This window comes from Lucilia cuprina, chromosome 5 (assembly GCF_022045245.1).
Source record: "Lucilia cuprina isolate Lc7/37 chromosome 5, ASM2204524v1, whole genome shotgun sequence".
NCBI classification, from domain to species: domain Eukaryota; kingdom Metazoa; phylum Arthropoda; class Insecta; order Diptera; family Calliphoridae; genus Lucilia; species Lucilia cuprina.
Window position 1 is genome coordinate 34,034,160 of NC_060953.1, and position 27,029 is coordinate 34,061,188.

General features: G+C 29.4%; 1 protein-coding gene across 2 annotated transcripts in view; it reads left to right on the forward strand.

Moving 5' to 3' along the window:
* Positions 1 to 4,640: 4,640 nt before the first annotated feature.
* LOC111683468 (glutamate synthase [NADH]) overlaps positions 4,641 to 27,029 on the forward strand; it is a 50,713-nt gene continuing 28,324 nt past the window's right edge. For both annotated transcript variants that reach the window (XM_046953165.1, XM_046953166.1), the window contains exon 1: positions 4,641 to 4,930. The gene's annotated coding sequence lies outside the window, so the exon portion shown is untranslated. The remainder of the gene's footprint in view (positions 4,931 to 27,029) is intronic.

Here is a 27,029-nt window from a genome sequence, read left to right on the forward strand (position 1 = left end):
TTTTTGTGTAGTTGTTGCTGGGGTTGACTGCATTTGGCCGATAATATCGGGTCATTTCTGTCGTGGAATGTAGTGGTGTAGTTGAGACTCTTGTTCAATTTCATCGCTGTACTCGTATTGTTAACATAGTACTGACTGATAAAAGTCTATTTTCTGAAATAGACATTATATGAGGGGTAGGATCAATTAAGTCCCAATCTTCATCAAATTTTCTACCGCGATTTAAGTTTATACAAAGATTGTTTATGTTGAATTTCATCGCTCTACTTCTTTTTTAAGCAAGTAATGAGCGTTAAAGTCATTTTCTTAAGGGAACCGCTGTAAATGGGGGGTAGGGTCAATTATGGGAAGATCCTTACAACATTTTACGAAGATATTAAATTAGTTACAAAATACATAAATATATGAGGAAAATCAAAAATTTTTAAGAATTGGATAAATTTTTTGTTCGAACATTTTTTCCTCTTACAAGAACCATATTTAGTGAATGGCGTAATTAATAAGAAAACGTTACTTATTTTCAGTAATGCGCGTTATATCGGTTTAAAATAATAAAATGCAAAAAATCGTTTATAATCTAGGTTAAACTATTTTCAAATAAAATAAGTAGCAAATAGTAAACATTTATAAGGACTATCAGCGCATTTTAAAATAGTTATAGAAAATTTTATATTTCAGAAAATACTCCGATAATTAAAAAAATAATACATAAAGAAACAAACATAATATACATAAAGAAATAATATATTTGACACAAATAATTCCGCAAATCATATGGCACTATAATTGTCTGAAAGCAAAGTGTTTTTTTCAGATAAACGCTGCCTAGAACCGCTTTAAAATTTACTGTATAAAATTTACAAAATTTTTGCATCACGTTAAAAAAAAAAACAAAGAAAAAGAAAATTAAATTTTGCAAAAATTTTAAAATTATCATAAAATTTTAAAATTATCATAAAAATTTACAATAACAAATTTTTTAATGCGCATGTGATCTGGAGGAGTTTTAAATTTAATTTAAAACTTTAAAATTAAATCATTTAAATTAATTATGTAACTTATGTAACTAAAATTTACGCTTCTTCTTGGCAATTTGTACTACACCTATTAACCACCGTTACTTTATTTAATTTGATTTATGCGCGCACATTGACTATTCAAAAGAAATAAAAAAACGCAAAAGCCTTGTGACTCTTTTATTTATAAAGGATGGCTCCGTAAGTTATAAACTAAGAGTACAGTTTTGAAATTTATGAAAAAACTCTGTAAATTTCGAAGCATTTTTTAATTTTTATACCCTACACCACTATAGGGGGTGTATTATGCGTTTGTGCTGAAGTTTGTAACAAAAATATTGGTCCTAGGCCCACCTTAAAGTATACCAATTGCCTCAAAATCACTTTCTGAGTCGATTTAGCTATGTCCATCTGTCCGTCCGTCTGTCTGTGTGTCCATGTAAACCTTGTGCGCAAGCTACATGTCGCAACTTTCAAGATAACTTGATGAAATTTGGCACATACTCTTTTTTCGGTTCAAGGACGATCGCTATTGGTTGAAAATGGTTGAAATCGATCCATTATTTCTCCTAGCCCCCATTCAACCGTACCCTCCAAATCGGGTCTTTAGGCTCATAATTACGTCAAATGTTTTATAATGTCAACAAAAATTAGTTTTATAGAACAATAAATGACAATACTAATTTTTTGACCCTAGCCCCTATACAAAGTCCCCTTCAGAAAATGACATGAAGGTCAAAATTAACTTATAATTACTTATAAAACGATTAAAATCTACATAAATGACTTTTAAATAGACGTAAATTCATCTACCAAAATTTATAAGGATAGGCCCAAATTTACCCCTTCTCCCCTATGAGCCCTCTTGTAGAAAATCTCTATTTATAATATAATATGTAAAAATATTACACAATAAAACAAATTAAATGCATTATTTAAAAAAAATCCACAATTTTAACATACTGACTTGTGTAGGGTCAGTATGTCCGACTATAAATTCATACTTGTTAAAATTTTAAATGTACTTAAATTATGGATATATGTACATGAGTTTTGGTGTATTATACCGAAATGTGTCAAAACATTTACTGACTTTAAAAGATTAACACAAATACGAGGCATTTTAATTCAGTTTCATCGATTCTTAAAAATATTTGATTTTGCTTATATTACTTATATATTACAGAACTTAAAAACTTTGAAAGTTCGCTCGTTAATTTCTAAATATACACATAAATGTCATGTAAAATTCAAGTTGTAATAGTTTTTCAGAAATACGAATTTTTCTATTTAATTTTCATATGGATTCTTGGCTCCCTATATGAAAATCAGCCCACTTTTGTCCTTAATTAACACAATAACACTAGAGTGACTGCAACAAAATTTGAAGATTTTACCTGTTGTATTATCTCAAATATACTGATTTACTCAATATGAGCTCCTAGCTCACTTTAACCTTGAAAACAAATTATTAATTAGGAAAGTAGTGTCTGACTTTTTTAACTTACGAAAGCTTTTTAAAAATTTTAGTTAATTCTTTTGGATATTCCAAAACATCCTTTAAATTTCAACCTCAAGTTTTTAGTATAAATAAACACGTTTTCCAGCTATTATATCGCCTTAAAAATGCCAAAAACAGGACGCAGTATCTCAAAAACCTAATGTGATGTCGATTCGGATTATTCTCAGCGAAATTTTCTGATTTAACATTATTTGGTTTGTATAATTAAATGAACATTATTATATATGGGCATTTCCATCGTGACGAACGTGACTGTCGTACGTTTTAAAGAGATGAAAAATATATATACATGTATATTTCTTAAAAATTCTTGTATTTTTATATAGGACTTCAATAGCTCTATAACTGGTCGGAAAAAGAAATTGAAAGATCTTAATGGCCCTAAGATATAAGTAGTTAAAGTGCGTGACGTGGTGTGCCAGAAATAGAAGTTGCTTATTTGTTTTTTGGCAAAAATGTAAAAATCTGCGAGTTTCACCTGGATATTTGGTTAAAACCTTTTTTATTGTAATTTGGAATATTTATTGATTATTTTTCAGCTTTTAGAACTAAAAAATAGTTTTCAGATTTTTTTGTACAAGCCGTTATGTGTGACGTGACATGACGTGATGTGACAAAATTTCCAATGATGAAATTTGCAATATTATTGCAAATTAATTAGTCCATAGATTTATTTTGGACAGACATTGTTGAAAGTTTTTGGAATCGGAGAAATATTTCGACTATTTAATAACATTTTAGTTGAAAATAGCTCCCGTATAAGAATAATATAAGAATTAACTTTAATTAACATAAAACTTTTAAAAATGCTTATATCACCATAAAATTCAACACAAATAATTTTGACATACACAAAAATCGTTCATCCTAATTTTTTTAAAAATTCGTCCACGATTAGGCATAGCTTCCATACAAAGCCCACATTTGATATACCCATAAACTTAAATATATAACTAATATTTCGCCATCCTGATAATTCAAACACACAAAAAACTTCCAAATGTACAACTACTGACCCTTCTGATGATAATACAATAATCGGTCATAACGCCCATATAAAGCCGATATCCGATAATCACTTTTTTCTATACATTTCTTAAAAATATCATATGTTGAATTTCTGTGCTCTTTCTTCCACTTATCAACTAAAAAATCATAACTATCACCTAATTAAATAAATTACATAAATATCACATCTTTTTTAATAACAATATTTCACAATTCCAAGGTAGCACTTGAGAAAATTTATGTAATGTGACGTGACGTGACAGACTTTGAAATTCTATAAAAAATAACCCTGCTTAGAATTATTTTTCTTTTCTTTTAAATTGAGTTCTATATACTAAACTTGATTTATATTCAAAGTTTTGAATACTTCTGAATACCAACTAAAAAGTTATCCTGTTTCAACGTGACATTTAAAAGTCTATAAAAGAAACCCGAAAATTTGCTTTTTAAGGATATTTATATTTTTATATTTGTAAGATAACTATTAATTCAACATATGTTTTCCGATAAAAGTCCATTTAAATATTAGCCTTTATAATAATAAAAACTATCAAAATATGCCTGAAATATTATTGTAACTTTTAATTCTGATTTCTCATTATAGTGGTTACAAAAAGCTTTGGGGTCTTTAATATAACAAAAATTTGAATCTTTTTCTATAATAATAGAAGTTGAAATTTTATTTTTGATGACTTTTAGTTTTTGAGCCACGGTGGTGAAAATGCCCATATATAACGTGAAAAACTCTAATCATTTTAAAGTAATTTTTTCATTTGTATAAGTGTTTTGTTAAAGATGGTCAGTATTTAATACATGTTTAATCTAAATAAAAAAAATCTATAACTATAAATTCAAATACCTACCTTAAATACAACAATAAAAACTTGCTTGCACCACTATCTATAAAAACAACATGCGAATGCAAAAAAATAATAAATAAAGCAAAGTTTACCCCGAAACCATTGAATTCCTACGCTTGAAACAAAACACCCCAAATTGTGAAATTCTGCCCGCAAATGAGAGCAACAAACGGCACAACTGGTAACGCTGTTTGCGTAATTGTCTGGAGTGCACTTTTCCCATAAAGAGCTTCGAATATTCACTCAGTTTTGTTCGGTCTTCTGAAGGAATCAGTCGTTTAAAACGTTTCCATCCTCAAAGCTTAATACAAGTATATTTTTGTTACTATCAACTGTGAATAGTGAATTTTCTAAAAGGAAAAAAAATCTTTTACTTATACACAAAAAATCCAAGTCCATATAAAGAAGTTGTTGGAAAAAAGTGTTAGAAAAAGTTAATTAAAGTGTGGAAAAACAGCTCTTAAGTTGGAAAAAAATCTAGAAGATTTTTTGTGTTAAACTGAAAAAGACTAATCAATAAAAAAGTAATACAATTAATTTAAGTTTTGTTGTAATTTTATACCTAGTTAATAAATGTTTTAAATGCTTTTTTGTTCCTGCTATGGTATAGAGAATTTTTTAAACTTTTTTTGTTGAAACAAAAATTACAAGAAATTGGTAAATTATAGTTATTTGCCGTAATAAATTTATTGCATATTTTGTTTTTTTTTTTCAAAGTTTATACATTATTTGTGGACATTAAATAAATTTTCCACTACCGCTATTAAATGTCGTCGTTTTAATCAGGAATCCCTTTGCTGGGGGTATTATTTCTTTCGTTGGCTGCTGCCTGCTTAAAAATCGATAAATTGTTTCCACACTTTTTGTTGTTGTTGTTATTATTCTTATTTGTTCTTTCGTTCTCCACCACTTCTGTTCGTGTTTTACTATTGTTGTTGGTAACTTTAGAGATTCGACATACATTCGCACATTAATACGATGAAATTAAATAGTAGTGCCATCTCTGTGCATTAAAATACAACAAAAATAATAAACTTACTTGCGTACAACAAACAAACATACATTTTTTGCGTACATACTAACACACAAACACGAATATTTACCCACCACCATACATACCGCTATGAGAGAAACTTATAAACAAAATTCTTGTACATTGTAAATGGGGGAAGGACAACCAACCATGTGTTCAAAGCAATAAGAGTTGGGGGTACGCTTTTTTTTATAAAAAAAGCTAAATATTGTAAAAACGTGCTTTTTTATTGTTTGTAACTGAAACATTTTTTTTAATGGATGGGGAAAGGTTCAAAGGCTCCAAATTTACAACGTTGAAATTATGTAAATTTTGTTTTCCTTTTTAGTTAAGGTTATAAGATTGGGAAATCTTAGTAAATTATCTTTTTGTAACATAAGTTTTTGTGTCAGAGTAAAAATTTCAAAGGGCATCATGAAATTATTATATAATATTCTGTAAATAATGAATTAGTGTGAGAATGTATTATATACATATGAATAAATATACATAAAGTTATTTGTAAAAGTTTATTTCGATTTGGAAAATTTTCAAACAAATTTTAAGAAAAAATGTTAAACTTTTGACTAAGATATCGGTGTATGGTCCTTGTTGTCTAATGTGCAACTAATAGCAGAATATGAACACAACAAATCAAGCGCTTGATTTAGGACAAGCAGATAGACTTAAACGTTAATATCTCTAAAACCCTCCATTACATGAGCCCTAAATATTAAAAAGTTGTATGAAATCTGTTACGTCATATAAAAGTCAATTCTTAAAATCTGTTACATTAAATTAACCTTCTTACTACATTTCTACTTTTTTTATTATTATTTTTTTTTTAATATGCTAAGATATTGAAAGTTTGAACTTGATAGATATATGCAGTCTTTTTGTAGTAGAAACTCCCTCTACTACAAGAAGACTGTATACTACAAAAAACAGTATACCTCTAGTATACATATATCATACAAAAGGGAAGAATCTCCCGAGGAATAATTGTTCATAATTTCCCTGATAAAGTCGTAAATATGGCTAAAAACGGCAGTTTTAAAACATTAGGCAAGATATCGCATCGTCTGATATAATTGAGTTTTCTGTAGTGGAGGGAGTTTGTTCCCTCTACTATACATAAAGCATACAAAAGGAAAGAATCTCCCGGGGAATAATTGTTCATAATTGACCTGATAAAGTCGTAAATATGACTAAAACGGGAGTTTTAAAACATTAGGCAAGATAACGCAACTTACGATATAATGGAGAGGTTAGATTCGATTTATCATCTATCCTGCCAGGCCTCGGAGATGTGATTTTACCATTTCTGTTTTTTCTGAAGACTTAATATCGTCCGAGTCATTTATGTAATAGAGCCAACAACAAGCCTTCGTAATAATGGGAATAAATACTTATTTCTTGTTAACAATTTTGTTAATTGTTAACGCAAAATATCAATCTCGAATTCTTTTATTAAGGAGTTCAATCAATGATCTCCACAGGTTTTTTTAACCTAATATTTTAAATCAAAATAAATATATTGCTATATAAGTTATTAACAGGGAAACCTGTTAAAATTTTAAAAATATGCTCTTGATAATGTTTTTTAAATATACAATTATGAAAAACTAGAGCGAAACACATCAAAATATGCACTAAAACAGTGAAATATGCTCTAAAAACTCGGAATTATGGCTTAAATATGCTACAAAAGTCAAATCATGCTAAATTATGCTCTTATAGGTAAAATATGGAAAAATATACTCTAACAAATCGATGACAAAATTCTTAAATTGGACTAACAGGTGTGAATATATTATATATGAGTTTATATCACGCACTAAAAAAACATGCATTTGCATATTTTTGTTTCACTGCTCATTACTATTTTAAGTGAAAATTTGCACTTAATAAAATTAAAAAAAATCAACAGTTGACTTCTCTTTTTTGCATAATTTTGAACACACAACTAAGCTGATAAGTCATTTAACAAATATTTTCATGATATACCTAATATTAGTCATTTTGATTATCTGTCTATAAGGTTGGTAAAGTCAGTAAAATTTTTATTAGTCTACATACTACGTAAATGCAAAAAATTTCAAAATTTTCCACTTGAAATTTTGAAAAAACCGTCATATATGGAGTTACTTTAATAGTTTCAAAATGCTATAATTGTATATGTTAAACATTAAAAGAATGAATTCTATATAATTTTTTTGTTGTCTAATATTAGTTAAGTTTTTTTTAATAATAGGAAAATAACAGTTATTTTGACAATTTGTTAATTTATTTAATTGATTTGTTTTCGTGTGGTAATAAATAAGAATTTGAATACACATGTTCGATTATTCAATTAAATTTTATATTTAATTATTTACTATAAAATTTAAATGTTTCCTAGAGGTCATTTAAATAGAATGAAGTTTAATTTAGAACATAATTTAAATCATGTGAATTTTATTAAAAAGAAACTCTTATCATTAATGGTGTTAACTTTATTTAAACATTAAATTTAAATATGATTGGATCCTATCTAGGAAACTGATGAATAAATTTAAATTTAAGGAAATATTGGACAACTAGATGCATCAATTGAATTATGTATATAGTAGCTGATTCCCTCCCAGATTTTTTAAAAAATTATGTAAAATAATCTTATCTGGAAAAGCGAATGAATAAAGTTCTGTGGTTGGAGACGATTTTAACCCATTTTCAAACTTCAAATAAATAAAAATCTAACCTTTCCATCTTTGAAAGTTTTAATATAATGCGCCCATTGGCCAACTTTAAATAAAGAGAAGTGTCGCTATAAAATGAACGATGACCAATATTATGTAAATTGAATCCTATATCTATACATTGATTCCTATATGAGAATAAATTTTTGACAATACTGCGAAGCTATTACACTCTTGATTAGGATTCATTCCCACTCATTTGCAACAAAAAAAAACGTTTATTATAGATTTCTTACTTTTTTATACTCCGTCATCATAGAATTCAATGTGTATCTGGGATGGATAACTGAGATTTTGAAATGGTATAGAACTCAATTCAAATGGTACCTTTTTGAAGATTTAAAGTACTGAATCATCTTGCAGTTACAACACCAACATAAAGCCTTTTAAGAGTACATATATTTAAATCAAAATATTATTCGACAAGCTTCTAGTTCTACAAATGAAAATATGGGGCTTCGTAACATTGTATAAATGTCTCAATAGGTCTGTGAGAGATTTGTATAGAATCACTAATTGGACACATCAACAGTTTAGTATATCCTTGTGTTTTCAACACGTTCTCAAATCCGGTTATTTTTGCGCCAATCCTTAAAATTCTTAGGTTATGTTAAAAGATTGCAAACAAAACAGTCAGACCACTATTGTGCATGTTGTCATTGACGATGTTCCTGATAAAACCTTATATCTATGTCGTCTAAAATTTCCTATACGAAGTTCCTTAGAATATCTAGTCAGTGTTCCTAAAGAATGTAATATATGAAATAGAATTTTCTAGTCAATGTTCCTAAAGAATGTAATATATGAAATAACATCTATTACTAGATACTAAAATGTAATTTCGACTCCCTTTCCACATACTCCACATTAGTCTGAGTCTGTTGTCCAATAATAACCAAGACTAATTCCTATTGTGTAGAGCTATAAGGGACTGTATCTCCCATAAAAGTAACAAAATTCGCTCATAAGTTGGTGATTATTCACAAGTGATGTTGTATTCATACATACCCAGCAAAATCTTTACATACCCGGTAAGTAGGCAAGTAATATTGGAGAAAAGTGTAAGTAGTTACTTTTTGGGTGAAAAACTACTTATTTTTGTTCGACGATGACCAAAAAATAACTAGTTACAAATCTACTTACCCGACTTTTCCGGATTTAAAACTGATTTTACAGTTATTTAGTTTTATCATTCTATCTTAAATGGTTTTCACACAATGTAAATATCACATTTCTTGAAAAAAAAAAACTTCCAAAATCGACTACGGTTAAAAACACTAACTAATTCCTTATTAGACATACGCTATAGACAATTAACTACAAATTCCATTCAAAAAAATTTATTTATTTTACTGCTAACGAGAACTCATTACCAAGTAATTTATGATATAACTACTGACAGCCTTTTTAGCTTATATCGCCAGAATTGTCTTCTGATTATCGGAAACTACATTAACCCAGAAGTACAATTTTCAATATTGTTTAATACAATTAGTACTTTTTTATTTTGCATCTCAGTTGCAAAGTTTATACATATGTATGTATGTATGAACCAATGTATGTAAAACTTTTTTTGTTTATTTTCCAGTTAGGGTTTTTTATTTGTTAAACTTCGCTATTTGTGTTGTATTTTTCGTTGAAGTACTCTTTATTTAAAAAAATTAAAAAAAAAAATTGGCGTACGTGAGTGTTAAAATACAAAAAAAATCTACTCTTAAAAGAGTCCACATTTTGTGTATGAGTATTTATTTTTCCTCAAACCCCTCCTCATCCCTTTTTATACAGTGGGTACATATAATTTAGACTTGTAGCCGCTCTGCTATCTACCTACGTTGTTTTTGTATTTTTGCCGGTTGAAGCAGAAAATTGTTATTTGTTATTTTTTTTTTTTTAAATGCGATTTTTCTCTAAAACTATTTGTCAATTACTCGCAAAATAGCAAAAAATTTATAAATAATAAAAAAAAACTAAATTATAGCTTAAAGTAAACAAATAAAATAATAATTTAAAAAACAAATCTGGAACAACATTAGAGCAATACTTTCTAAAAGGTCAGTTCAAGGTTATTTAATGCTACTTGCTGCTGCTTAAAAGTTAAATCTTTAATTGAACTGTTGTGTTTTTTTTTTTTTGCTATTTGTTAGATACAATTTATGATTTAACTTTTTTGTCTATATTATGGCACATGATTCCTTATTTAATAAAATTTCCAAAAACAAAATTAATAAAGTCATAATGAAATAAAAAATAATATAAATCAAACACACGAGTTTTGTTTAACTTTAATACTTGTTAGTAGACCTATTGACGGCTGTTGTTTTGGTGCTTTTTTACAACTGTCATAAAAATAAATTTGGCATTTGACATCCTTACACACTTATGCTTCATACCCGATTATAACAAAACCTTAAAGGATGTATTATTAGCTAAACTGGGAGTTCCTTGTTCTTTTTATTACCGCTTGCGTTTGAAATATCCTTAATTTATTTCCACAACTACTTATAAATCTGTGTTTGATATTTCTTTTATAGAAATAAATTAATATAAATGATTTCTCAGAATTTTAGCAGTTTTGTATAAAGTTTTACTTTTACTTTCTACTTGCAAAAGAAAAACTAATATTGTCAGCGAAAAAAATGGATTTTCCATTAAAAAAATCAATAATTTTATTAAAAAATTTAGCCAAATACCTTGGTGTCCAGATTCAAAACTCTCCGGTGTTCTGTGCTTTCGATTCTTGCAAGAAAATCATCGATAAGAGGATAGGTCTTAAGCCTTAAGCTATGTATGTATATAGATCTTACAAGGTCGTCATATCTGACAACAGTGCTAAATTGTAAGTAACTGGTAAATTGGCATTTTAGACGATTGTAAGAAAACCTTACAATAAATGTATTTGCCAACAAAAATTGTCAGTTCACACTGTTGTCAGATTATTGTATGTCAAAAGTTGGCAGATCCGTGGTTAGACATTGTCTGTTTATATATGTAGATGATGCCACTGATAATGGCGCGATTGTCATATGCATAAAATTCGCAAATCTGACATTAAAAACTGTTATGCAATTTACACGATTTCAGATGTCTGACATTGACTGTTTCACAATGTATTAAAAATGCTTTTTTCTTACAAAGTTGTCAGACAAAAATTGTAACATCATTATTAGACATGTTCTGACAACATTGTGAGATCTGATGTACATAGCTTTACATTATACACTGGACCTATACCTATCGTAAGATCATTTGAAAACCAAATTACATATGTCATTTTTGAACAAAGTATCGGTAACTGACATTGATATCTATATCATTTCTGTCATCAAAAAGGCCGCAAAAATATCTCAAGACATTTTGAAACGTAGATCATTTACTGTGTGCATCACACAAAGCTTTCAAGGATCTAAAAATGCGAAGACTGAAATCTGTTATTAAGGAGTCTATTCAAATTTGTATAAAGTAACAGTTGTTTATATCTGGATGATACTTTTAAGGGGTGTCACATTGACCCATATGTCATATAAATATTTTAGGCTTGCTATGTTGTATTGATTCCCCTATCGTGTTCCTAACAGTTCTACGGCTGTTGCTTTCTGTATATATGAGTTTTGGTAGAATTCTAAAATGATGAAACTATGTCCATCCATCTTATACACTGTCTGTTGCTGGTACTAAAACGTCACAAAATATCAGCTATGGGCTGTCAAAACATTTCCTGTTGATCACAACTAATATTTATATTACAATAAAATTGATCCACGACTTCAACTAGAATTATAAAATTGGTGAAATTTCGGGAAAGTCTTTTCACCTCATTTAGTATGCATTCTTACTTAGGCGAAATTCTCGGTCCAGTTGTCAACAGGAATCATATTGCTGATACACTACGCAACTTTGGTTGAGGTTTAACTCTTCCTTTCGCTGTAATTATTAGGTTCGGTTGTCTCTGGAAATACTTACATCCTTTTCCATACCATCTTGACGTAATAGAGGGATGATAATTTATTGTCTCTAGTGCTGTTCCCAAATAAATAGAGCATTGTGGTGTGGTTGTGCGGCCATTAAAATGTTGAAAAACATTCTTGAATATCTCAATAGAGAATGGCGTTACCAATCGCCCATGACAACATTTGATCACGTTGACGCACTTGAATGCCATATCTAAGACATAGTGGCACAATAGTTGCGTTGTTGTGCGAACCCATCTCGATTGATCTAAATGAAAATTATCTCCAGCATGTCGGAATATGCACTGGGGAGTCTCGTTGTGAGTCCCAACACTCTTAACTGTTAATTGTAGGACCAGTAACGAAACGGAGGTACCACTTTCTCAGAACTTGGTTTGAAGTTTGTTACAAGGAAATTCTGGCAACATAATTTCAATTTTAACATGTATTTAATTAACAAGAACCAAATACAGATGGTGTCATAGCTATCTATGCACGATTAATCATTACTGAATAAAAATTAGACATGATATGGACTTACATAATATTTAATCGTCTTACTACTAATGGTTAATATTTCATACTTTATTGATTTTAATATCATCTATTGTACACTTGTTTTTATAAAGCATGTATTTCCTTTGACGTAAATAATGCATTAATGTTGTCAAGAGCAAAAATCCTTTTAATATATTCTGGCAACTCGGTACTCACTCTCTTTCGCAAGAGCAACAAAAAACTAACTTCCGTATTTTGTTTTCAAAAAAAAAATCCTCCCACATAAAAATGAGAAATGAATCTGTGTGTATGTGAAAAAAAGGAAGAAAATAATGTCCTTATTTAGCAAAGAGAGTAAAATACATGGTGGGTGTAGTAGATTTACAACATACTATTTTACATATTTATACGAAAATACTATATATTTATGTATAAAAAAGTCTTTTCATTATACAATTATTGTTTTTGTTCTTTGATATTTTGATTATTTTTTATTATAACGACATTATATACTTTTGATTTTGTGTAATATAATAAGTTTATATATATACACTGTTATACACACTTTATATATACGTTGGTATTTATAAACATATGAACATATACTTAAAAGTATCTAAGTGTGTTTGTTTTTCTATTATATACAGCATGGTTTAGATCCTTATGTAGTGATTGAAGTGATGGTCTTTTCGTAAATGTTACATAATCTCTACTTTTGTGATTTCCATTCAGTTTGGTTGCCTTTTGCGGTTGTTGTTCAAATACTTGATTTCTCCCCAGAGTGTGATTGACATTTAAGTATTTTTTTTGTTTTGTTTGCTCTTAGTTAATCTCATTCTAAAACGATTTATTTTCAAGATTTTTTTAACTAAATAGCCATCTAAAGATTAAGGACAATTAGGACTTATTGTATTGGAAAGCAATAAAAATGTTTGATTTAATTTAAGGTCAGAAATTTATACAATTTTCTGAAAGTTTATTTTTTTATGCGATAGTAAAGACTAATGTGGTAACATATTGTAATATTATAGTCCATCAGAAATTGCCTATTAGATTCCCAACATAGACTTGAATCTGGTAATTTTATTGAGATAATGGTCATAGAAAATATTTTCCGGAGTGTTTTACTATGATGGCGGTAAGTCAAGCAATCATATTACCAGATTACCAAACAACGCGGGAGTTGTTTTCCAACTCAGACAACGGTTGAGGAACTACATTTTATGTAATTGCTAAGTACATATAACAAATGACATTCCACCATTTATCAGAGATGGAAAATTCAATACGTTTTATGCAAAAAAAGAACTTCCAAAGAAGCGAAAAAGAAGTAAAATTTACGTCATGGATGTACTGAAATAGACCTGAAGAAGTGATGATATTAACAGAGGCTTGTCAAATTAGGGATGCCCTTTTTATTTGATTCCAAATTCACTACATCTGAAGTCATTCTCAGGAAGTAATTTTTATGTTCTTTTTTTTGGAAATTATTAGGGTTGGAATGGTAGTGTAATTTTGTCAAATATACTTCACGCATTTTATTAAATTCTTCCTTGACCAGTGGTACATCTATGTTCTCATTTCTTATATACCACGGAGCTCCCGCCATGGTTCTAAGAATTTTTGATTGCGCCCTCTGTATAAGATCTACACTAGTATTTCTTGCCGTTCCCCATAATTGGATGCCATATGTCCAAATTGGTTTTAGTACTGTCTTATACAGGATGATTTTGGAGTCAAGGCTTAATTTTGAATGCTGGTTTATTAGCTAGTGTAATTTAAAAGCTTTTAGTTTCATGTGGAGCCGCTTGGCTTCTATGTGTCGACGCCAAGTGAGACGTCTATCCAGATGAATACCAAGGTATGTAACGTGATCAGATTGTGGGATGTTCACATTGTTTAATGTCAAAGAAGGGCAGTTACCTCTTCTAAGTGAAAACGTTATGCGTTTAATTTGAAGTTCATTTACTTGAATTCTCCAATTTTTCAAACACGTCTGAGATAAAAAGCTAGGTTTATAGATGCTACATTTGAGTCCACATAACTGCTAGGAATGGCAGTGTCATCAGCAAAGGTTGTTATTGTTAATTCGTTGGACATAGGCAAATCAGAGGTGTACAATAACTAGAGTGTTAGTCTAAGAACACTTCCCTGAGGACACTAGCATTGATCACATAATCACTTGATACATAATCGCCGCATTTGATCCTAAAAAATCGGTTTGATTGTTAAAACCGATTTTTTAGGATCAAATGTAAATATATTTTATGTGTATTAGAATGCAGTAGGCATTTAATCTTATATATTAGACCTCTGTGACAAATCTTGTCAAAAGCATGGGCCACGTTCAAAAACATTGCCGAACAGTACTTTTTTTGTTCAAAAGTTTTTCATATCTCTCCAGTCAAACGGATTACTTGTTCTATTGTTCCGTGATATTCGCGGAAGCCGAATTGATGATCTAGGTTATTGTTTTGACTATTTAAGAATGTTATAATTATACTATACAAATAAAGCTTAAGTTTTCTTTGAACTTATGAATAAGTTGAACATTTTCTGGGATTTAAAAGTAATAATTGTCTTCAGATAAAATTTTTATCTAGTTTTTATCACCTTATGACTTCAATTAACAAGAATTTGCACAAATTGCACTACTGGGGGAATATGAGTGTTCTTTCTCCTTCGGAAATTGTAAATTCTGAATAAAAACACGTAATACAGAAAATACCATTCTGATAACTCTACATTATTTTGGGAAAACATGAATGTAATACATATAAATATTACCGACACAACAGTTTTAATAAATATCTATAAAAGTAAAACGATAAGATTATAACTATACGTATATACATATACTTTTTTAATTGCATCAATATTTCGCCATAAATCAAAAGAAGAAACCAGTAGTCTTAACCAATATAAACGTTATAATGTAATAAATATTATCGGAATAAAACAAGAAAGAATGAATATTTTTAACGCAAATAGCCATCGAAACGATTTATTATGTATTTAAATTGTTGTATGAGCCAACGAGCGTTCAAAATATTATACTTTTAGCAAATATTATTATATATATATATATTTTTGTTTATTAATAGCAACATTCCAATATCATTCATACAATCATTTAGTATACATATGCGACTGACTGACGTAAAGAGGAAAATACACAATTTAAAGAATTTTCTATCTGCATTTGTGATCAAAACACAATCGAGAGTAAATTTTCAGTTTTTTAAGTTGATTTTTGTTTTGAATGCATGATAAAAATCACGTCAGATTCCACATTAAAAAAAATTCCCAATATTTTTTTATAAAGTGAAATTTTAAAAATTCTTTTTTTATAAAAAAAAAAAAACAAATTTTACAAACATTTTCCACAAGAATATAAATTTTCAAAATTTTTCTATAAAAGAGAAATTTTTGGAAAATTTAAAAAAGTGAAATTTCTAACAAATTTCGTACAAAAGGAAAAATTTCCCAAATTTTTTTATAAAACAGAAACATTTCTATATAAAAAAACAATTTTCAGAAAATTTCTCTATGAAAGGATAAACAATTATAAAAATAGAAATTTCGGAAAATTCTTTTATAAAAAAAAAATTTCGAAAATTTTCTACAAAAAGGGAAATTGTCTATAAAAATATAAATTTTGAAAAATTCTTCTATAAAAAAAATAAATTTTCAAAAATTTTCTATTAAAAGAGAAACTTTCGAAAATTATTTTAAAAATTAGGACCATTCGAAATTTTTTTATAAAAAGTGAAATTTTCGGAACTTTTATAAAAAGAAAATTTTCTAAAAGTTTTCTATAAAATTATAAATTTTACAAAATTATCTCTATGAAGAGAAATTTTCGAACAAATTGCAAAGAACAAGTATTTTCAAAAACTTTCTATAAAAGAGAAATTTTGTGAAAATTTTCTATGAAGAGATAAATTTTAATAAAATTGCCTAAAAAATAAAAAAAGGAAATTTCTAAAAAAATTTCTATAAATAAAAAAAATTGTTTAAATTAAATTTCCAAAAAAAAAAAAAATTTCTTAAAGGAGAAAATTTGCTAAAAAAAAGAGAAATTTCCGCAAATTTTTATATAAAAAGAAAAAATTCCCAAAATATTCCATAAGTAGTGAAAATTTTCCGAAAAAATTTTATAAAAAAAGAAATTCCCAAAATGTTTTAAAAATAGACATGTTTGAAATTTAAAAAAAAGCATTTTTCAAAGATTTTCTATAAAAAAAATTAAAATTTTCAAAAAAAAAAATAAATTTAAGAAAATTTTTCTAAAGTGACAAAGAATTTTTTTTATAAATATTGAAAATTCGATATTTTATTAATTTTCCATAAAAAATAAGTTTTCAAAATCTTTTTATAAGATAAATTTTCCATCATTTGTACCACATGGAAATATTGGACTTAGATCCACAAAATAGTAAAAATTCTCAGTTCTTTTTAAATTTCCTCCGTCTGTCTGCATGTTATAGGAGAGAACGTAAAAAGCTACGAGCTAAACATTTCTTACACTTATTAAGTATTGCGCACATCGGTTCATATTTGACTCACTTCTCTTAAAGAAAATCTGTTTATTGTCAACAAATCGTTCAAAAAGTTATTAAAATTTATTTCTTAAGAGATTTATCTTCTTCAATTACTTCTGAGTTCGATCCGTAATTCACCCAAGCCTCCTATGGGCCTAAATAGCCCTGATCTTCAAAATAATATTAATATATTTCTTATAAATAAATCTGGTTATAAATGACGAAAAGATCGATCCATGAAGACTTATGTCCATATATAGAGAGCTGATTTTTAAAAATGTACTTGGATATGGTGCATAAAAGATTTGGCATAGCCAAAGGTAACTACTTAAGTATTTATGAACATTCCAAATATTTTTCAAAAACAAAAAGAGGTTTTTTAACTGTGCTATAATTTTCTTACACTCTGTTTACAATCTTTAAAATATGTAATTGGAATTATCAAAATGGCATTAAAAATAAATAAAATTATTTTTAAATATTTATTGAGTTGATTTAATAATTTACAATTATTTATAATTATATGTATCTATAGACATATAAACAAATATATATTTATAATAATTTTAAATAAACATCTTTCCGCACAATTTCATGCCCAAAAAAATCACGGTCCCTGACCTTTAATTAAAAAAAAATAAAAGTGCTCGAGTAAAAAAAGTTCTTTTTGACTTGCTAATAAATAAATTAATATTCAATAAATATTTTTTTATGACATAAATAGGAAAAGATTTTTATTAGTATCGAACTTTGTACTCAATTTTCAATATTAGTAATTGAGTCAAAAATATCTTAAATTTATTTTTGCAAACAAAAATATAGTCACGTATTGTTGAATTTTTTTCTGTTGCTTTAATTTATTTTTCTTGTATAAACAATTAATTAAAAATAAACTGTTTTCTGTTGTTTTTTTTCTCAAAACCATAAAAACTTGTTGTTGCCCCAATTTTTGCAGAAATATCTGCAAATATATGTTTGTTTATAGTTCTTGAATATGTATTTGTTTGGAAAAAAAATCTTTATATTTTTCCGTATTTTATTTGTAAATATTGCGTGACACTGCCGGCCGGCAAAAAAATTAATATATTCTTCCATAATGACCAGCCAGTCAGCCAGTTCGTCACTTAATTATTTGTTGGATTTTAAGCATTAAATTAGTGTTTTGTTTTATTCTTTTTAAATAGATTTAAGTGGTAGAGGAGAATAATTTTCATGTTTTTTTTTGTTTTACCCCACTATCTGAAAAGATGGTGGTATATTAATTTTGTCTTTCCGTTTGTAACACATGGATATATTGAACTAAGACCCACAGAAGTATATTCACTATAGATACTTTTTAGATTGTAATGAATGTCGAAAGATTTAACGTAAGCACCTGCATTGACGGCCTTATCTCACGGTGGTCTTTTTCATCCACTGGGTGGACTAGAGACGGTCTACCATGCGCCCCTGAATTCCTCAATGAAGAACTCAGGTAGCAATTTTTGTACATGGAAGTCCGGTCCATGTACAAGCATTTTGTTGAAGTACTCGAGCTATCTAATCTCTAGCCATAGCAGCCCCGTTGCAGAATGACAGGCCGCATAGAATTAAATCCCCAATGCGTACCCCAACAAGGAGAAAGCAATCACTGGTCTAAAGTCAATAGAAGGGGGTGACAAGTCCCAACATCAGGTGAAATCAATCTTCCGGCAATACGGAAGTGACCACCCTTATGATGTCATGAAAGAATTGCATTATTCAAAATGTAATCTCCATCATCTTATGACCAATTCCAGTACATTTCTTAACCTCTTAAAGCCCGCGCAACCACACTATTGAGATGGCTCTGTTGTTTTGGCAACAGCACCTAAACAGCTGTTGCATACAAAAACATCTATTGTGAATGAATTGTTCACAAAAAGTTCATGAACTCCCTTCGAAGAGAATGATCATTACAAAGGAACAAAAAATTTCACTTCTATTGGTCGTTTTTGCAAAAATTTGTTTCCCCATTTTGTATTGTTGTGATTTAAGTTGTTTTTGGCTTGTACAATATTAAAAGATACATATATGTGTTTAAAAATAGCAAAAATTGTTATTGATTTCGGCTGCATAATAATGTATTTCAGATTGTTCCAGAATTATGTACATACATAGTATGTATGTATATGTAAAAAAATAACTAAAATGTTATAGCTAGACATGCTCGATCATATGATCATTTTATTGAAGCCTTCTAAGTGGAAACAAATAACGCCATTTAACCTTTTATTAGCCTGATCATTTATAAATTACTTAATAATGTTATGCAACTTATTCGTTTCGATTTCGAAGAAGTCTTCCTTTAGGACTGTGGATCAATGTTAATCAAACTTTAAAGTTTTACGCCCGTATTTATAATGATATTAATCGCTTATTTTAGGTTTATTACACATTTTCCATACAAGATTAATACAATAAACCATCAATATCTCTATTAAGCATTTATGATTATGGGGGTTAGAGATGTCGGGATACCTAAACTCGGACTTTTTCATACTGAGAGGCTTCTAGTACTTCTCTTGTTAAATATGAATTTTGTGGCCGTAATCGAGTTTAATTCTTCTCCACACAACTTTAAATATACTCTCAACATTTGTTAGGTTTACTTTTTCCGGCCCTTGTAGCAAAGGTATTAGATCTTTCGTTACCGATAAATCCCGTTAGACCTGATAAATTACCGATAAGTCCCAGGAGACCTGACAAGCTTACTATTGCAAGAAAACTTGTTTATGGCTTTCTTACAGCCATAGGCCTAAAATATGTATGTTTACATCTGTCTGGACCATATTTAAAACCGTTTCTGTTTTTCTAATTGAAATCATTAAAAGATAGGTTCCTTCGGGGATTTCCACTAATGTTTCAGCCATGATCAAGTGAAGCATTATCTCGGAATCAATGTCTCGCAATTTCCAACCATTTCTATCTCTAGTATTCTAAAATTTAATCTGTTATCATTTAGAAGATGGGTTTATTCGGATATTCGCTCTAATGATCATGTGGTACAATCAATGTCTAGTAATTTACGACCATTTTTTTCTCTGATGATATCATTTTTACACCGATTTATTATCTATATCTGCTTTTGATAATTTTTTTAGAGATATAAGTTTTGGACTTCTAGAGCCGCTTAATATCTTACACGCCTTTCGATTAGAGCAATACCTAACAATGCTTCTTGAGCTTTAGATCCTCAAGAACCTAAAAATAGAAATATGTATTTATATCATATACGTGGTTGATTCAGTTGCGGAGCGCCAAGTCAACCTAGAACTGTTTTAAGATTCTTACATTCTCCACATATTGCTAAAGTCGTGGTTGATTCAGTTTCGAATAGGGTTCTATAGTTGAAACGAAAAGTCGACTTTTCTACTTTTTGCATTTAGGTAAAAGTTGACTTTTCGGCTTTTTACATTTAGTTAAAAGTCGACTTTTCGATTTTTTGCATTTTATGCAAAGTCGATTTTTCGACTTTTTTTAGTTAGTGAAAAGTCGACTTTTAGAATTTTAGTATTTTGTAAATAGTCGACTTTTCCACTTTTTTAGACTTTTCGACATTCCGACTTTTTGACATTTTTCGATTATTTTTGACTTATTACGACTTTTTTGACTATTTTTGACTTTTTCCGACTTTTGGACTATTTTCGACTTTTTCCGACTTTTCGACGTTTTTCGATTTTTTTCGACTTTTTCCGACTTTTATTTCCAAAGTCGACTTTTTTCACAGAAGAGAGTCCAGTTATCGACTTTTTTGAAACAAAATAGTCGACTTTTCGACTTTTTTCGACAAAAAATCGTTTTTTTCGATTATTCGAAAATCGATTTATAGATCCCTAGTTACATAGCACCCTGTCAACCGCGAACGGTTTTAATATCTCAGTTAGACCTGGTTCACACTGAGAAACTTTTTTTGCGAAACTTTTGATTTTGTGTGTGAGAGAAACAGATAATTGATATTTCTTTCTCTTTCTCTCACAAACAAAAATCAAAAGTTTCCCAAAAAAAGTTTCCCAATGTGAACTAGGTCTTAACAAATGCTAAGTGCAATTGCTCAGCGAATGATAATCTTACACGGTTAATAGTAAATTAAAAAAATTCATAACACTTGGAAATATACTACGAGAACATTTCAATAGTATTACTTTTTATTATCCTATGATTATATCTACATCTGAGAACTTTTTCTTTAATGTTCTAAAGTTTAAATTTTAAAATAAAATTTCAAACGCCATTTCGTATTTGCATTTTTAATTTCAAGAAACTAAAAGTATTTATATATGGAAATATTTATTTGGCGCCTTAAACGAAACGATAAGACTTCATGAGGGGTATCAGTAACAAGTGTTTTTCTTTATTTTATATTTACTGTTGCAATTTATACGATTAAATTATATAAATAAATGAAAATCATTTTTTTTGGTTACGACATTATTACTTTTTGATCTTGTATATAATATAAACATGTACATTTGTATATGTAAATAAGAATGGGAATCATCCAAAATAAAAACTTGACAAGATTTTTTCAATTATTCTGTTTTTGGAAATTCATTCATAAATCTACTAAACTAATCAGATTAATATAGCTAATTAGAAAAAATTTTAATTTTAATATAAGTATGTACTTAAGATATACAATACTTTTATTCTTATGAAATTAATTTCCTATTGAGTTCTTATTTTAATCTAATAATTAGGAGAAATAACCTTTAGTAAGGTTAAATTCTTGTTCATAATAATAAACAAAATGTTATTGCTCTTGACTAAAGAAAGCAAACAAGTTTAAATACCTTTTTGTCTAATGATTCGCATTTTTATAATCTTGTGAAACCCACCATTTGTTTTTAATAAATTCTATTTATTTCGATTAAATATCATTCAGTTAAGACTCGTTTTTTGCATCTTCTGATTCATTTTTCTTAGCAATATTTGGTTTGACTTTAAAAGATAAAAGAAAAGTACACTGGTACAATTTTGCTTCATGTGCTGTGACTAATGTTTTCCATTTGGGGATAAATTTTATTATGTTCTAACATGTGTACTAAATTGTAATTAAAAGTACCCAGCAGTTCGACGGGACAGTCCCGAACTGACCACTTAACCTACTACTTGTGGTGGCCTCTAGCCACCTGACTACCCAGGTGACCGACCATTTTAACATGGACTTGTCCTACGAGGAAGTCAATCGTCACTCTACGTCCTACAAAGAGACAGTAAAGAGACGACGCTCCCGCTTACAAAGAGGACACTAAAGTGACGACTGTCATCATTCTCGATTACAAAGGGTACATTCGTGACGAATGACCCAAAACATACGAATTACGATCATCCAGGTGGGTAACTATTAGTGGAAATTATTGTCTTTTTCGTATGCATTGACTCTTTGTCGAACTGCTGGGTATGTATACATACAGATTTATTTACATTTATTTACCTGGGTAGTCAGGTGGCTAGGGGCCACCACAAGTGGTAGGTTAAGTGGTCAGTTCGGGACTGTCCCGTCGAACTGCTGGGATGCTGAACGAATTAACGGACAACTAAATACCAATAGATTACGAAGAGAGAATAAAAAACTTATGTTTGTTTTTCAAGTGTCCACTCTCTCGCTTACAAAGGGTACACCTATGTGACTATTGTCTTCACCCTCGATTACAAATAGTTCATCAGTGACAAAAGACGAAGTAGATCGAACCGTCGTACACCAGATTAGCTTAAAGTAGTGCACCTTCAACATGTATAATTGATTTTCCTCAAATTATTATTTTTTGTTAGTTTAACAATTTCAAGATATTAGTCCAATTCACAATCGATATCATATCGTTGTAGCGTTATATAACATAAAAATTTCTAAAATAAAATTACGACATATTACGATACAACCGTACAACACCGATTGTGAATTGGACAATTATATTTATGACAACCTATGGATTCTGAACCAGTCATCATCAAAATGTATGCTAGATGAAACGTTCTGCACGGAACGAAGCAATAGTTGTTTGAGTGGGCAAGGTTTGGACTATAAGACGTCTGAGGCCAAACTTCATTCTAAATAGTTTTTAACAACTATTGCAACATGTGCCCAACCGTTGTCATGATGTTATATTACGCTGTCATTTCTGGGGGCAAATTCTAATTCCATTTTAATGTATAACAATCCCAGGATAAAGAGATGCTACCAGTGCCTCTAGTCTGTCGGGACTATATATATACTGGTGATTATCAAATGTATCATCGGCTTCTCCTTGGAATGATTTGTCATAGGATCAAACCAGAGAACTACATAATTTGGAATCAAGGGAACCGGTAGCCCACAGGGCAGGGTTTCGAACTTTGTCTGGTTATTGAAGCGGTCCCTTCGTTGTACATGTAGTGTTTGTGGGAAGAAATTGTCGCACTGATACACGGTGAAATCTATAATTCAGTATAAGTTCGGTGCTGTTGCCGAAACAACAGATACCCCGGAGATGTAACTGTGAGACAAAGTGATGGATATGAGTTGGTGTTAAGTGTACAAGTACAAGTCATTTCCCAGCAGTTCGACAAAGAGTCAATGCATACGAAAAAGACAATAATTTCCACTAATAGTTAACCACCTGGATGATCGTAATTCGTATGTTTTGGGTCATTCGTCACGAATGTACTCTTTGTAATTGAGAATGAAGACAGTCGTCACTTTAGTGTCCTCCTTGTAAGCGAAGGCGGAGACAGTCGTCTTTTTACTGTCCTCCAGTAACCTAGAGAATATAGTCTTAAAAGTTGTTTTTTGTACTTCCGAAAGACAGTCGTCACTTTAGTGTCCCCTTTGTAAGCGAGAGCGGAGGCAATCGTCTCTTTACAGTCTCTTTGTAGGGTGTAGAGTGACGATTGACTTCCTCGTAGGACAAGCCCATGTTAAAATGGTCGGTCACCTGGGTAGTCAGGTGGCTAGGGGCCACCACAAGTGGTAGGTTAAGTGGTCAGTTCGGGACTGTCCCGTGGAACTGCTGGGCTTTTGCTGGGAATGAAAGTAAAACGCAGACACATGTAGCTGCTTTTAGGTTTTATGCTTTCGAGAATTTCAATTCATTTTGCCTTACAACCTTTGACCAATTGTTACTCTAAAATCGGTTAAAAACTGTCAATAATTCTTCGAGTGTATGATGTATACTACGTAGTTATTTCGGTACGATGTGCGATTAAAATAGTCTGCACAAGTGTCTGGTATTTGTGTTTTTTTTTATAAAATTTGTTATACCTACTAATAGTTGTTTTTTTATGATAAGAAAAAAGTATTTTTTTATTGTATTTTTCATCTACATCACCACCAACGCCATCGTCAACAATGCGACACTTTGTAGTCATGAATACTGAAGTGTATTTGAATGTGAACTTTAATTTGCGGTAAAAATGTGTTTAATGTATTTTTAAGCTATTTCGATTGCATTCGCCTGATAATGAGTAATATGAGTAATTTGTGAAAAACAACACATAGAAAATCATAATTTTTTATAGAGTCCATAAAAAATATAATTGAAATTGAGTAAAATAAAACCATAATAATCTCAAAAATCTACTGCACTGCTTGATATTATCGTAGAAATTTTCACGGCCCTGGCATGTGATTTTGTTGTGGTCACACAGGAAAGTTAAAGGAGAAGCTTTTATAATTGAAATTAGATAAGTTAAAAAAAACGATTGTGCTGTTGTTGTGTTTTACAACAGAAAAACAAAATAACACAATTTACAAACCTTTATTAAAATTGCTCCAATTTCTTAATTAAAAATGTGTAATGAATCTTATAGATTCTTTATAAAAAGGTATATCTCTAGCTGTCTATGACTATGAGTGTATGAGTATGGGCTTGATTGGTTTTATAATTGAGGTAAAACTTATTTTCCATCAGTTACATCAAATTATATTTTATTTAGCGGTTTCCAATGTCATTTTTATTGCGTCTTTATTTAGCAAATCATTTAAGCGCAAAATAAATTAAATATAATAGAAAAAATTACAATTAATTATGTAAGAAACGTTATAAATATGGAGCGTTATAGTCATATATACTATCAATTATGAGCGTTTTTTAACCTAAATGTTATTAGACGTTAGACAACGAGAGAGAGCTCTAATTTTCTACTGAATGTTAAATTGACAGATTTCGATATTCTAATAAGAAAAAAACTGTATTTTTTTAACAACTACACCATTTCTAAGGGAAATTGAAATATTGCCTACGTTTGGGACGAATTAAATATAAGATTTGGGGAGGGTTCGCCAACTTCTGCTATATCATAGCCTAGACTATAGAATAAACTATATATGGACTATATACTATAGCCAAGACTATACTATAGACTAGACTATAGGCAAGACTATATACTAGACTTTAGACTAGACTAAAGACTAAACATAAGACTAGACTAAGGTCTAGACTATTAACCATACTATAGACTAGACTATAAGCTAGGTTATGGACTATACTATAGACTAGAGGCAAGACTATACACTAGACTATAGACTGGACTATAGACTAGACTCTAGACTATAGACTAGACTATAGACTAGACTATAGACTAGACTATAGACTAGACTATAGACTAGACTATAGACTAGACTATAGACTAGACTATAGACTAGACTATAGACTAGACTATAGACTAGACTATAGACTAGACTATAGACTAGACTATAGACTAGACTATAGACTAGACTATAGACTAGACTATAGACTAGACTATAGACTAGACTATAGACTAGACTATAGACTAGACTATAGACTAGACTATAGACTAGAATATAGAGTAGACTATAGACTGGACTATAGACTAGACTATAGACTGGACTATAGACTAGACTATATTCCAGACTATAGATTAGACTATAGACTAGACTATAGAGTAGACTATAGACTAGAATATAGACTAGATTTTAGACTAGACTATGGACTAGACTATATACAAGACTATAGACTAGACTATAGACTAAACTATAGACTAAACTTTAGACTATACCATGGACTAAACTTTAGACTTGACCATGGACTAAACTTTAGACTATATGCTAGAATATAGACTAGATTTTAGACTAGGCTATAGACTAGACAATAACTAGACTATAGATTAGACTATATACTACACTATTGACTAAACTATAGACTAGACTATAGGCTAATTCTCATTATTTGCATTGGAAATTTATCCAACGCGATTCACAAGATATCGCATATAAAGAACTGCCTACCAGCTTAATAGACACAAAGCGAAGTATCCATACTTTTTTCTACCGTTTCAAACAAAGTATCCAAATTCGATTCGATAACTTCAAAAGATTAGCTGCTTGCTTTTTTGGTGCGAAGTCCAAATGCATCCTTTCTGTTTTGAACATATGTTTTTTTTACTATATATAGTTACCCTATAGGGTAACTAATAGTTTCAAATCACTGATTTGTACTTTATACAAGGAAGTAAACTGTTATGATTAATTTCAAATCACTTAAATTCTATAATAAATATAATATATAAATTCTACATTTAATTTTTTTCAATTTAATGAAAAAGCACTTTTAAAGCTTCAAGTGCAACTAATTGATAAGCCTTCAATTTAAAATTAAATATTCCATTACAATAACAAACAAAAAATGCAATACTTTAACAAAAAAAAAACACGCTTAATTAGCAAAATACTAGCCAAGAGATACGAATTTTTTTGTAAAATGATTTTTAATCGCAGAAATGCGAAATAGCTTTTTAATTCATTTTCTTCACTAATTTCAATTTCATAATTGACACAATTATTTCAAACTCTTTACAAAAAACGAACTTTCTTTAACGTGTGATTAGATTTAAATACAATAAATTTTTGTATTCAAATTTCCGCTGAT